The sequence below is a fragment of the Notolabrus celidotus genome, chromosome 2, assembly GCF_009762535.1.
Source record: "Notolabrus celidotus isolate fNotCel1 chromosome 2, fNotCel1.pri, whole genome shotgun sequence".
Lineage (NCBI taxonomy): Eukaryota > Metazoa > Chordata > Actinopteri > Labriformes > Labridae > Notolabrus > Notolabrus celidotus.
In genome coordinates this window covers 9,467,662-9,483,356 of record NC_048273.1, presented here as the reverse complement: position 1 = coordinate 9,483,356, position 15,695 = coordinate 9,467,662, and positions in this window count along the sequence as shown.

Below are 15,695 nucleotides of genomic sequence, written 5' to 3'. Positions count from 1 at the left end.
TATTGATGATATAAAAAGAGGAACAAAGCAGGTTCAGTTTAGATCTTTAGAATGTTGACTTTTCTCTCGGAATTCTGACATCATAGACAGAATTCTAGAATGTCTTCTTTGATCTTAAAGGCAGAATTCTAGAATGTCTACTTTGATCTTAAAGGCAGAATTCTAGAATGCCTACTTTGATCTTAAAGGCAGAATTCTAGAATGTTGTCTTTGATCTTAATGACAGAATTCTAGAATGTTGTCTTTGATCTTAATGACAGAATTCTAGAATGTTGTCTTTGATCTTAAAGACAGATATCTGATTTTAAGGTAGGACTTAAAATCTGTATCTGTGACGTCACCCATCTGTTCCTGAGCGCTGTTTTGAGGCCAATCGGCGGCGGCGGCAGCCATATTGCTGCTGTCGAGCAATTGTGAGGTAAAGAGGCGGGGTTTGAGCCTCCTAGCCAACAGCTAAGTGTTCCCGCCTGTCAGTCAAGTCAGTCATGTCCTTATTTGGGCAAAACTCGCAATCTTAATATCTTCTGAACCGTCGTGTTAGAAAAAAAATCACCCCGTACAGTGTGTGCCGATAGAGAAGTTAGCTAGGTAGACCCAAACTGTTTTTTGAACCAGGCTGTAAACATGTTTATTTCTGCTGTAAAGATCGTCTCTTTGAATTGGTGTGTATGTGGTTTCTGGTGTTTCTGCAGCCGGCCTCTAGTGGATGCTTGATGAATTGCAGTTCATAACACTTCCGCATGGGCTTCATATTTTAAGACCGGAGGTTGCCGCTTGGTCCAAACCCTCTTCCATGATTGACAGCTGTCTTGACCAATGAGGTTCCTGCAGCGCTGTGTGCACTGGATTATCAGAGTAGAGGAGGAACGGTGAGAGGAAACGTAGAGTCTGCTTGAAACCCACACAAGAATCTGTGACACTGTGGACTGGACCCAGGTGAGAACTGGACCCAGGTGAGAACTGGACCCACCTGAGAACTGGACCCACCTGAGAACTGAACCCACCTGAGGGATCCACCATGAAACAGCGAGAAAATCTGAACAAAACTAAATTTTCTCACTGATGTCTTATCTTTTTTTATCTTATGGTTAATTATCTTCAAAAGCCAATTCAGTCGATGTCATCTGTAAACAACTGAATTCTCCTGATAATAATGCCAAACAAAAAATATATGATCAATGCACTTATTGCATATTACGCATATACGCCGTTAACAGCACACTTTTAAACAAGCTTAAATTATTTTAGCTTTATTTTCCAAGAGCCAAACACATTCCTGTTTTAATCATCTTTAATCCACAGCAACTGTTATTTAAGTATATAAAACATGTAAATACAGTTTGTATATTAATTGTTTTTAGATGACAGTTAAATGATTAACAACGATTTGAGAAGTAGTACCCACTTCCTGTTGCAATGGTGATTTATTCCTCAGGGGCCTCAGTCTTCATGTGTTCAGTTTCTGACCTGTTCGGGTTAATTTGCTGCTTTTAGAGAGACAGCAAGGCGACCATCAAGGTGACAAAACACGTCATCCGTCAATAAAAGCCGGAGTCAGTCCTGTGACTCATGCAGGATGTGGAGGATTTCCTCTCAGAATCTCAAGCTGCATTCATGGGTCAGAGCTAATGTCAGATGTTTTCTGTTCTGAGCCTGAAGACAGGAACAAAGTCTCCATTCAAAGAAAAGTATTTGTGGAGCTCGACTCGCACATATAGCAGTTTACACAGTGCCACAAAGACAGGATCAAACATTATCAGACATTTTCTATCTTAAAGGAGACAAAACGGTCAGACACCGACCATACTTCCCTTTTTATATTTATAAAAATAGGGAGAGTCGAACCGAATCAAGGACATCCAAAGTCCATGAGTCACTTTACTGCAGAAAACTATAGCAGCTACATCAAACACACGAGCACGCAGTTCTGTGCTCATGCTACAAAAAAAAATCAAAGAGAGCGAGCTAAACAACAAAAAGAAGAATTAACTTTGATAAATAATGTTCAAACAGAGAGAAAAAGAGTGCAGCAATAATTTAGAAAAGGAAAAACAAAAGCTGCAGAGGAGGAAACGATTAGTGAACATCTGAGAGGTGAGATCACCTTCAGGATGGACTGAAGCGTCATTCAATCTTTATTCATAAAGCGCCAAATCACAACAAATGTTATCCTCAGACTCTTTCCAAACAGAGCAGGTCTAGACTGTACTCCATGTTCTATTATTAACAAAGACCCAACATCAATTTAGGATCAGATCCAGTCCCATCTTACAGACAGGACTCAGTCTGATCTCATCTTAATCCACCACGAGCAGAGCACTTTGCAGCATTTAGCAAGTTACAGTGGCAAGGACAAACTTCCTTTAACAGGCAGAAACCTCCAGCAGGACCAGACTCATGTTAGACACACGTCTGCTGAGACCGTGATGGAGAGAGGGATAGAGGGAGATGAAGAGAGAGAGAGGAAAGTGGTGAAACGGACACTAGTAGTTGTAGCAGCTGGAGTCTGGCACGTCCACAGCAGCAGAGATCCAGAGGAACCTACGAGACAAGGGAGCTCAGGGACTCCAGAAAGGTCTATGGTTAGTAACTTTAATGGGACAGGAAGAGTTAAAGTAAGAGACAGGCAGAAAGAGGAGAGAGAGGGAAGGACAGGATCCCAGTGTGTCAGTCTAAGCCTATAGCAGCATCACTAAGAGCTGGTCCAAGCCTGATCCAGCTCTAACTAAAAGCTTCTATAAGGTGTCTGCCTCCCGGACCCTGACTGGTAGATGATTCCAAAGGAGATGAGTACTTCCCACCATTGTTCTAGTTCCTGCTTTTTCTCCTTCCTTTTTTTTCTGCAACCCTAATTTTCACGCTCTCCAGCCGTGATATCCGCCCGTTTGCTGGCCTGGTTTTTAAACTTTACTTTGATTTTGGTTTTATGGATTTGCCCTTGTTGGATTTACGACCCCAGAACTGTTGGGTAAGGAACCTTTTCTTCCAATATTTTGTGTCCTGGACTTTCCTCTGATCCTATGCCCCAGTTTTGTTCTAAATTGTAACAGTGGCTCTTGAGAATTTCTTGCTATTAGCTCACGTTATCTGCTCCATCTCAGGTCTAGTTCCAGCCCATAAAGTTTTGCGGCTTTGTGCAGTTTGCTCTTGTTTTGTGTCAGATTGTGGAGATGAGCTGTCAGCATCTCCTTTCTCTGCTGCACAGAGCTGCCCTGTGCGCTCTCTCGCTGCTGGAGCCGTGTAGATAATCCTCCAAATATTCCCAAAAATCCATCCTGAAAATCCTCTCCTGTGCTCAGAAGATGGTTTATAAAAAACTGCATGTTTAGAAAACCTCAAATCTTACGCTGCAAAAGCAGTTTTCAGCTTTTATTCCAGAGAGAAACATTTTGGTTTCATAAAGTTTGGACTCTTTTCACAGATTAATGAGGACCTGAATGTTTGTGGATGATAATGCTTGCTGTGTGTTGGCTGTAGCTGTTTATTCTCAGAGCATTATGTTTGTACATTTCTGTGTTTTATTGCCGTAGACTTACACGACAGAAATGTTTCTGTCTATAACAGATGTAGATCTTGTTTCTGCTGATACTCACAGATGATTGACAGTTCATTATATCTCTTTTCTTTATTTTAAACGCCTACTTTCCTCCCACGTTCTCTCTCAGGCTGCAAACCTCCATCCTGCAGAGCTGGTAGCGAGCCGAGGTGAAATATGTTATGTTAATTCATCCTGACACTGTTCGCGCTCTGATGTACGAGTGGTTGTTTCCCTGCTCTGAATTTGGAACTTCTCCAGCGTCCTCTTCTCACAAACACGCTGCAAAGTCAAACAGAGATGCTGAGGGGTAATTTAATATCCAACCTTTCACGAGAGCTCTCTGCAGCCTCTCTGTTTGCACGCTGAAAGTTTCTGTTGCTCACTTTTCTGTTGTTCACTTTTCTGCTTTAGTGATACATCAGAGACCTACCTGCTCAGCTTGAAGGCTCACCTGCTGGAAAAGCACAGGTGTTATCAATAACATTAATGATGACTATGATGCATTCAGGTGTTTCAGTAAAATGAGCTATCATGCACAGAACCAGAGACCTTATACTGAACAACCTAAATGGATTGGATCCATTAATATTGCTCTCAGCTGCAGCTGTGTTTGAAACAGGTGAGCAGAAACACCTGACGCATATCTCATAGGGCCGGTACTGTGTGGGGAAGTGTTTTTAGATATTAGAATAGAAGATGAGAGGCCTGTAGGCTGGTCAAACAATCTGCAAAAGTGCGAAAATCTTCGGTCCGAGAAACCAGCTGCAATTTCCTAAACTCATGCAAAAGTCCAAAATAAATGCAACATTCAAAACAGGCTGCAAATGAAAGAACGTGCAGCAAAAAGACAAAGCCACTGCTTTAACAGAAAATGTGCTGCACATCTAGAAATCATCGAAAATCAAAAACATACAAATCCGGAAAATGCATACCAAAAAGAAATCAAGAGTACAAGTTGGTCAAATCAGTTGTGATGCTATTCCCAGGTTCAACATCAAACTTTTGAGGTAAAAGTTATGCAACATTCGCTAGCTAACTGTCAGTTAGCTGTGCTGTCAGGCTCTGAGTACAGAGTGTGTTAGCTTCGGTGCTCAATTTTAATATTTAGATGTTATAAATTGTTCCATGGAGCGCCCCCTTGAGGTCTGGAGCTCTTCCATTAGCATATCAAGTTTTGCAGCGTTGTACTTTTGCATGTGTTTTCTGGGTGTTTGTATTTACATCACGTTTTTTCTTAATATTTCGTTTTATTGCAGCATGTTATTTAATTTGAAGCAAAGCCAACTGCTGTTGCATTAACCAGGAAAACATATTTAGCGGTCATAAATGTTCTTCTTCTGTGAATGCAGTGTTAATCACAGGAATGCCCAATGAAAGCGAAGGTTGAATCAGAATATGTAGAGGTATCAAATACAGGAGTCCAAAAAGCTGAGTCAAAATACCGGAAGAAGACAAGTAAACTTCTAAGAAATGATTGCTGGAACGCTGACATTAAGACAAGACGAGCTGGCACAGGAGGGAGGTCACACAGGGATTAAATACAGTGAAGACCAGGGATAACAAGACACAGGTGAGACACATTAAGGCAATCACAAATGCAGGGACACAGGAGGCAGAAGGTAAAGGGATCTGCAACAAGAGACACAAGGTGTACTTCAAAATAAAACAGGAAACACAAGACATGAAACACAAGGAAGGTCAAAACGGATAAACTAACTGCTTGACGTGACACAGTGCGCTTACATCAGAAACATGTGAATGTCAGAATCTATAAAAATGCACAGGTAGGTTTTGAGAAGACATTTCTGAAATCAGTTGAAGAGTGAAATCTGCTGGGTTTTTTTAAGGGTTGCACGCTCTTTAACTTAAAGATCTGACTTGCAAACAGGCTTATTTTTATTTTATCATCACTGAGATTTAGGATTTCTCAAGAGTTGCAGGCAGAGAGTCCGGTCAGTCTATGTCTGTCTGATTGAAGAGATAAACGTGGGTGTAGTCAGCGTATCAGTGTTACTTTTCATTACATTTACTAATGACTTGACTCAGGGGAAGCACATACACTGATTTAACTCATTTTAGTAAGAGTGAGGAAACTCTTTGTTTGTTGTTCTTCTGGTGCCGCTGACTCTCTTAATCGGGGTCAACAATATTACTTTCATTCCTGTAGGCCGAGCAGGATGAGAGCAGCGCAGGACAGAAAGCAGAAGCTTTAAAGGTTAATGTGCTGCATATGATTAGACTAAAAGCACTCAGAGGATGAGTTCTTTCAAAAGACTGAACAATCCTCTGAATTTATTTAAATCAAGGTCACATTTTGATGCCATCTCTGTCAAAAATAAACGAAGGAAGGCGACACAGTAGGTTTTTAAACACCTCGATACCTGGATCTGGAAAAGGAGGCTTTTTTTGTCCTCTTGTTGTAATGCCACCTTTTCATCTATCATTATATCATGATCTCTTTGTATTTAAAGTGCAGCACTGAATGCAGATGTGATAAGCATACATTTATATAGCAGCTGCAGAGGAAACAGATTTCTTTTTTTTTGGGAGGGCATTTATTATTATTTTTTTAAAGTTATATTTTTGGGGCTTTTTGCCTTTATTATATAGGACAGCTGAAGAGAGACAGGAAAGGCTGGGGAGCAGAGAGGGGGGAAGACATGCAGGAGATGGTCGACTGGTCGGGAATCGAGCCAGCGACCCCTGCGACGAGGACTGTAGCCTCTGTACGTGGGGCGCTTAGACCACTAGACCACCAGTGCCCCGGGGAGGGCATTTTTGCCTTTATTGGATAGGAAAGCTAGAGAGAGACAGGCAATGTGGGGAGTAGAGAGTGGGGGAACGAGCGACCTCTGCGACAAGGACTGTAGTAGGGCGCTTAGACCGCTAGGCCACCAGCGCCCCAGAATTTAAGGGGAAGCAAAAATCAGATCAAACGATGTGGTGATGCTTAGAGAATTTTTTTTGTGAGTAGTTTAGAAAATATTTGTTTTAGAGCAGAGAAGTCTGAAGTAGCTCCACATGGTTCAGCATTGTTTCTTATAATTGCTTTGTGCAGCACGTCGGTCAGCGACCGCTGTTTTCAATGTGCTTTGTTAATGACTGACATGAAAAGAGGTCCAGGAACAGATCCTTGAGGATTTTATGCCCACTTAGAGTCATAATCTCTGACTGACTGAAAGGAGTCTCTCTCTTTGTGATTAATGGTTTCATTTTCATGACGATCGCAGAGTCCCACACACTCCTCCAGTCTGGTAAGCAGCATAATTGTGGTCAGCAGTGTTCAAGATGTCCACTTGTGACAGAGTTAAAAATACAATATTAATTATTATTACTTTATAATTACACAAAATATACCTGTGTGTGTAGGGCATCATTGTGTATTTCTTTTTTTAAAAGTATTTTGATGTGCAGCCTCATCTTCCGGTGATTTTCTTCTTTGTTGGTTTATTGAACTTTATACAGTGGGGCAAAAAAGTATTTAGTCAGCCAATGATTTTTCAATTTCACCCATTTAGAAAGATGAGAGAGGTCTGTAATTTTCATCAGAGGTACACTTCAACTATGAGAGACAAAATGATCCAGGAAATCACATTATAGGATTTTTAAAGAATTTATTTGTAAATTATGGTGGAAAATAAGTATTTGGTCAATAACAAAAGTTCAACTCAATACTTTGTAACACAACCTTTGTTGGCAATGACAGAGGTCAAACGTTTCCTGTAAGTCTTCACCAGGTTTGAACACACTGTAGCTGGTATTATGGCCCATTCCTCCATGCAGATCTCCTCTAGAGCAGTGATGTTTTGAGGCTGTTGCTGGGCAACACGGACTTTCAACTCCCTCCACAAATTTTCTATGGGGTTGAGGTCTGGAGACTGGCAAGGCCACTCCAGGACCTTGAAATGCTTTTTACGGAGCCACTCCTTCGTTGCCCGAGCGGTGTGTTTGTCATGCTGGAAGACCCAGCCACATTCCATCTTCAATGCTCTCACTGATGGAAGGAGGTTTTGGCTTAAAATCTCACGATACATGGCCCCGTTCATTCTTCCCATAACACGGATCAGTCGTCCTGTCCCCTTTGCAGAAAAACAGCCCCAAAGCTAAGGAGGTTTCCACCCCCATGCTTCACAGTAGGTATGGTGTTCTTGGGATGCAACTCAGCATTCTTCTTCCTCCAAACATGACAAGTTAAGTTTTTACCAAAAAGTTCTATTTTGGTTTCATCTGACCACATGATATTCTCCCAATCCTCTTCTGGATCATCCATATGCTCTCTGGCAAACTTCAGATGGGCCTGGACATGTACTGGCTTAAGCAGGGGGACACGCCTGGCGCTGCAGGATTTGAGTCCCTCTCGGCGTAGTGTGTTACTGATGGTAGCCTTTGTTACTTTGGTCCCAGCTCTCTGCAGGTCATTCATCAGGTCCCTCCGTGTAGTTCTGGGACTTTTGCTCTCCGTTCTCATGATCATTTTGACCCCACGGGATGAGATCTTGCATGGGGCCCCAGATCGAGGGAGTTATCAATGGTCTTGTATGTCTTCCATTTTCTTACAATTGCTCCCACAGTTGATTTATTCACACCAACCTGCTTGCCTATTGTAGATTCACTCTTCCAAGCCTGGTGCAGGTCCACAATTTTCTTCCTGGTGTCCTTCGACAGCTCTTTTATCTTGGCCATGGTTGAGTTTGGAGTCTGACTGAGGCTGTGGACAGGTGGCTTTTATACAGAAAACGAGTTCAACCAGGTGCCATTAATACAGGTAACGAGTGGAGGACAGAAGAGCTTCTTAAAGAAGAAGTTACAGGTCTGTGAGAGCCAGAAATCTTGCTTGTTTGTGGGTGACCAAATACTTATTTTCCACCATAATTTACAAATAAATTCTTTAAAAATCCTACAATGTCATTTCCTGGATTTTTTTTTCTCATTTTGTCTCTCAGTTGAAGTGTATGTCTGATGAAAATTACAGACCTCTCTCATCTTTCTAAGTAGGAGAACTTGCAAAATCAGTGGCTGACTAAATACTTTTTTGCCCCACTGCATGTGATTTGCCCCCTTCCCTATCCCTTTTGTATGTCATCCCTGGGGGAGAGGTAGGTGTCCGTTGCTTAACTTTTCTGTTTCCATATATTTATATATTTTATGTGTGATTTTGTCCTGTATGGTGTTTTAATGTGTATATTACACGGATTTTAAGTAGACTGTGTTTAAGTAGACTAACTGAACGTGCTGGTTTGCATGCACTGAAGGTTTAAGTTAGTGTAAATGTGCTTTTATCTGTGCAGGAGCGGAGGCGGGCTGCGTACTTTGTAAACACAGAGGTTCTTTTTCTGTCTGATTAACAGGTATGATTATTGTGTTTTATATCTTCTATGTGTATGTAATGTTTATGCTTGTTACGTGCAGCCTTTTGTATGTTATCCCTGGGCGAGAGAATAAACGCAAAGAAAGCGAGATCCTAGTGTCGGTCAACTTTAAAAAACACAACGCAGATTCCCACCGGTTACACACTCATATACACTCTTTATAACCATAAGTCTCATTTAAGGTTAAATCCTTATCATTCTGCTGAAGATGTAATACCTGTGTGCTGGGTCAATGCACCGTTATAACTCAGCTGTGTTCAACCAAGCGTGCCGGATACGGCCCTGGTGGTGAGGCTTTCAGCAGTGTGACTGCCCCCTGGTGGCTGGCTGCAGTATAGGTAAAAAAAATCTGTCTCCCCCATTCATTTGAATGGGGGAGCAGTCAAACTTTAAAAAATAAATACACGTCGTACGAATGTTTCTCACATCCGTATGCTGTGGTTATATGTAGTTAGTATCTGATTGTTTTGTGTCCAAGGCCTCTTTTTTCTGAAAAGTTTCTTTTTCGTTAGTTATTAGAGTTTAAAAAACGGGGTTTTACTTCCTGTTTCCTTTGATTCACAGCCGCCGTAGAACGAAACTTCAAAGGACACACAGCGTCTTGTGATGTCACGCTGTAGGGCGGAGCTTATTAAAAAGGCTTCACTGGCTCTGGCTGCACAATGGCTGTGCCCAGGAGAGGGATTTTTTGGCTTCAGAACTGTACAACGGGAAGAGGCGGAGCAACGCTGTCCATTTTTATTTACAGTCTATGTGTTCAACACAAGCGGCAAACTCCGGTCTCAAACGATGAAGCCAATGCGGAAGTGAAATAAACTGCAATACATCGAAAATCCGCTTGAGGCTGGCTGCAGAAACACCGGAAACCACATAGATATGAATGGGAAAAAGAACATGTTTACAGCCTGGTTCAAGAAACGGCTTGGCCCTACAACGCTAATCTCTCCAATGGCACACACTGTACGGGGGTGAATTTTTTAACATGACGGTTAAGAAGATATTAAGATTATGAGTTTTGCCCAAATAAGGACATGACTGACGTGACTCCCGGTCGGGAACACACAGCCATTGGCTAAGAGGCTCACACTACGTCACACTCTGCCTAGTTGAGTTCCGCATTACCAATATGGCTGCTGCCGTCGATTTGCTTCAAAACAGCTCTCAGGAACAGATGGGTGACGTCACGGATACTACGTCCATATTTTTTACAGTCTATGATCAGTCCACATAAAGGTGATTAGATTGGAACACAACGGAACAGAACACAGCAAAGAGAATAGAATGGAATGCTGTCGGTTGATCAAAGCCAAATAGAACACTGATTCATTCTAAACAGTTAAAGAGACACCGGGGACGACCTGATCACACGTCATATCAGATCACTCCACAGGAAGTAGTCCGTCTCATCCCCCTCTGCCTGTTGACACTGTGGTAAAAACGTTAGTGTGGTCGTAGGCTGGTCTTGGTCGTGGGGAAATAATTACAGTTAGCGGGCACAGATGTGAGAGCAGCCTGAGGAGCTACTAGACCCCAACCATCTCTAAGAGGGGAAAGTGGAGCAACATCCTGTCCTGTGATCCAGAGCTGGAGAGAATAGCTCTAAGCTGCTGATCTCTACAGAGTCTTTGAAACCAGAAGAGGTAGAGATAACAGGCACAATGTTCAAAGAGGAGACATCTGACTCATTTATGTTTAAAGTCAACGTCAAAGAGAAGAAGGAGAGCTGTGCGAGGACAGAAATGTCAACAGAGATATTCCTGCTGAAGTCCTGTTCACCTTGTCTAACGTTACCTTCAATGTTCACTTTAATGTGGATTACAAGAAAGAGGAGAATCAGGTTTGAACTGGACCCTGAATTAAAACGTCCTGTTTGATGTTGATTCATAAAAAGGAGGCGGATCAGAATCTGTTACCAACCCTGCAATTAGAGGGACTATTTTGTTGAATCTCTTTAAATCAATATTTTGTATCAGTTAGCATAAAGCTAAAGTTGGTAGCCAGGTAATAAACCTCCGAGGAGCGCCACGACGCTGACCTGCTTACCCTGTCAGGACTCTAACTTGCAGAACCTCTATACATTATCTCTTACCATGCTGCTGCAACACCTGAACACAGATGCCCGATGATTTTGTAGCTATCCGTTGTAATTCATATTTTGGCTCTCAGCCTGATGTCTGAGGAGATTTCTCTGAAATGTTTGGAGCAGTTTTTGAGGCAGAGGTAATTACGCCTCAGTCTACAGCGTTGTGTGAGTGTCAGAGTCGTGATGATTAGCGTTCCCCTGCAGAGACCAGACTTTCATGTTTTACATAACAATTATAATTTTGATGTGTTGTTCCTAAAAGTTAAATCAGCCAAGTTTTAAATTTGTTACATGAGACAAAAAGCTGCTGATAATTCACTCCATTAGCTCTGAGCCCAGAGAGAGTCGCGCTGTGAAGAGGATGACCGTTTCATCTCTGGCAAACCTTGCCATGTTTTTAAAGATGTGTTGAGAGCTCAAAAAATCCTCCACAAAAATATGAAATAAACGAACAGAGCAGCTCTGGACTGATCTTCTTTTGATGGAATCACTGAGATGTTCATCTGATACTTATTGATTTAACATCAGCACAAAATGTCAAACTACAAAAATGTTCTTTTGAGGCTGATATGATTTCTTCAGATTGCTTTTTTAGTTGAAACATCAATTTGAACTAACAGCTATTTAATTATAGTCATTTTAAAAACGTTACAGAAGGTAGAAAATGATTGTTTCTTACAGATGAATAAATGAAACTGAAGCTAAAACTGTTTCAAAAGATTTATGTTTCATATCAGTAACTCCTCCTTTAACTGAGTTTCTGCTGCGTACATTTCACATTTATGTATTCAGACACAGCTCTGTCAGCACTCTTTAGAACAATATATCCTCTAAAGTAGAGACACCTGTAGCTTCTTGCTTAGCTGTAATCTGATTGGACGAGGTGTAAATATCAGAGACCAACAGGGTTGAAGCATATTGCATCACTTCAGAAGAACACACTGTCGTCAGCCAATCACCTGTAGACTGAACAATATGGGATAAAAAAAAATTGCCGTTGCAGAAATGCAAAACCTGCAGTTGCCCTCATGTCCACTAGATTACGTCTCCTGCAGTGTTGGAGCAACCTGGCACCAGAATTTCCTTTGTTTATATAACATTCTGCCTTATTTCAATTTGGTTATGTTACCCACGAATGAATGAGCCACAGGTGTTGACTACAGATTGTATAAATAATGCTGCTGTCGAGCGAGTGTGACGTAAAGAGGCGGGCCTTTAGCCTCCTCACCAACAGCTACAGTGTCCCTGCCTGTCAACCAAGTCAGCTGTGCCTCTCGTAATGGAAATCTCGGAATCTTAATATCTTCTGAACCATCGCATCGCAAGATCGGCTTTTTTGAATTGGTGTGTATGTGGTTTCCGGTACTTCCGGAGCCAGCCTCAAGCGGATCCTCAATGAACTGCAGTTTTTTAGTATTTCAGCATTGGCTTCAATTCTCGGCCGGTGGTTGCCGCTTGGTGTTGACTGTTCAGCTCTCTCTAGATCCGCTCTCTCGCCCAAGCATGGTCACCCCTGGCTCTAGAAAATCATCATGAAGAAGGTGAGTAGCAACTTCATTTATATCGTTTAGAAACCAGCAAGTGACGTGTCGTGGTGGATGTGTCTGTTATTTACAGCCTGTGGTCAGTACGCAAGTTAGCAGCTACAAGCCGAATTAAGCGAACTGAATCAGGCTGAAGAAGTCAGACAGGTAGGCCCTGTCTCAATGTCCTCCCTAAGCCATGAGCCCTGAGCTCTTCTTGACTTAATCGACATCAGCTGTAAAGTGATTGAGGGCAGGAGGCTGTGAAGGTTCAAAACCGATGAACTAGAATGGGACAGCACTTTGAGACTTTGCACGTGACCTGCATGACGTCATGAAGCTCACCTTAGCGATATTAGGATTTTTTATTGCACAATTTGTATTTTCCTCAAATTCAAGGCTCTTAAGAGACAGACTGACTGCCATGTCATCCAGGCTCTGGCTGTACAGACTGCTTAACCACACAATTTAAAATATATTAATAGGATATATAACTATTTTATATAAATTATACTGTATATACGTATGTGTGACGATAAATTAAGGCTGTTTTTTATATTTATGCTTACAGTCAAACTTTTTTACCTGTAAATTTCATTGTAACTTTCATACTTCTTTTTTACTGTCGCACTTTTTTGAATTCCATGTTACAGCGTTCGTTTACCTTTCCATGCTCGTGGGCTTCCCCTGGGAATCCTGTGTTTCACGTCACAATGCTATGAACTCTGGGTAATTCCCTTATGCTAAGTCTGCCAAAAGGCCCACTTACGGAAAGCGGGGGTAAAGGGCTAAAAAAGTCAGTGAGAGATCCCTCACGCACTTGAAGATTTGACCATGGGACAGCCTTAAGCCCTCATGGACTTGGCAGGAACGCGCCTCAAAGTCAGTGAGTGCTTGAGGGTGGACATTGAGGTTGGGCCGTAGAGTGCAGAAGTGGTCAGAAAGACATCTTTATGACTGTTATCATAAACATGCTCAAACTAGTTGACCAGCAGAGTCTTTGTGGTGTTCAGACCTAATAGAAACACGTTAAACTGAAAGAATCTGTTAGCTGTAAATAAATAAACCCACAGCCAAACAGTGTTCATTATAAAATCTCTAATAAGAAAATACTCCAGTCTTTAAAAGTCATGTTTACTTCAAGTTTACGGAGCTGATTATTTCCTTTTCAACATTTGTACGATGACTGTGAGCTAATAGCTGCAGCTGTGGCTCATTAAAATTAATGAAGTGTTAGATTTCACTGGAGAGGGTTTTACATCGATGATGATAAAAGGGTCACACACAGAGAAGAAATCATCCGTCACTAACTTTTCAAACTCATTTGAATAAAAGGAGAAATTTCAAAGCGTGCTGCTCCTGTTGAATGTGATTCTGTGATGCCTGTCTTTCTTGATGTTTTTCTTCAGGAATAGAAAAGATTTATCATCCACGACGTTTCAAACCGCCTGTTCGTGAGCTCTACATTAACCTGTCACTCACCTGTCACCTGTCGCTCAGTCATGCTGTCGTGAAATCGCTTTCCACCAGAGGCCTGATTACATCTGACCTCGTTTTCTATGTTAATTCATCTCACAGAGAAACAAACAAACAAACACATCATCCAGATGAGTATACAGAAATCCGCCCGGCATGAATACACAGAAGCGGTGACGCAGGAACCCCCCTCCACCTGGCCTCCATCCTGAGAGGTCAAACACGAGATAGAGGATGATGGAAGGTGTTCAAACTCAGGACAGCTGGAAAGTTCTGCTTCAATGTGAATTTTTACAGCTCACAAAATGCATAAACGGAAAAAACGTCCTCCTGATTCCTGTCCTCACGTGTCTGACACGAATGTCTTCCATTTCAGCAGAGGAACCTGTAAATGATTATTTGATGACAAACTTTGTGCAGAATTAAGTCAGAAGAGTTCAAATCAGATGCTTTGATGGACATTTATGTAAGACACACACATCAGAGGAGCACAGATCATAAAATTGTCCTGAAGAAACCTTCAAAACATGACATGACATGCTTTTCAGCTTCTACCCCTCGGATCCCTGCCTCTCCTCCGACGTGCCCCCCTGCTAGACTGATCTCCAGGTTTTGCTCCACTCCCTCTCTTTATCGTTTCAACTTTTCTGATTTTCTGTAATTTTTCTGTCTGCAACTTTACTTTGAACTCAACAAACTCGAACAGTCTCTTCTTTTCACATCCAGCAGACATAACAACACAATGATTCATCATGTTCGCCTGCCCGCCTCTGACTGTCTGCTGCATGTACTGTGACTTCTCTCCTAAACTGAGCTACAAGAGAAAGAAGTAGGACGCTTAATCTGTGAGTCAGGCAGACAGAAGAAAATATGAAGCTCTTAAAGCTCTGCAAAGTCACAGAGGGGCGTGAGGATTCAGCCCTTTGACTGGGATGGCTCCTGAAAAGAGGTTTATTTCTCTGCATCTGCATCAGGTCAAGTCCTTTAGATAAAGCCCCCTGTAGGGCATATCTAAAACCAAACAGGAAGTCAGCCTTCATTGATTTTAGCATTTTTCTGCCTAATACTAAGGTTTTATGCTTTTCTATATTCTACTACACTTCCCCTCTGAGCTTTATCTGATCAATCAATCTTTATTTATGAAGCACCAAATCCCAACAAATGTTCTCCTCAGACTCTTTCAAAACAGAGCAGGTCTCATCTCATCTTAATCCACCATGAGCAGAGCACTTTGCAGCATTTATTAAGTTACAGTGGCAAGGACAAACTTCCTTTAACCGGCAGAAACCTCCAGCAGGACCAGACTTGTGTTAGACACACATCTGCTGAGACCGTGTTGGAGAGAGGGATAGAGGGAGATGACGAGAGAGAGATGATAGAGGTGAGACGGATAGTTGTATTTGTAGCAGCTGGAGTCTGGCATGTCCACAGCAGCAGGCCATCTACTGCAGAGATCCAGAGGAAACTACGAGACAAGGGAGCTCAGGGACTCCAGAAAGGTCTATGGTTAGTAACTTTAATGGGACAGGAAGAGTTAAAGTAAGAGACAGGCAGAGGATCCAAGGTTGCCGGTCCCCCAGGCAAAACTGTTTGGTTTTTTTGTTACAAAATAGAAAGCATAGATGCTTTACGTATCTAGCCTTTAAAGGCTGATTTATACTTCTGCGTCGCCCCTACACAGCAGTGGCTGATGCTGACATGAGCAC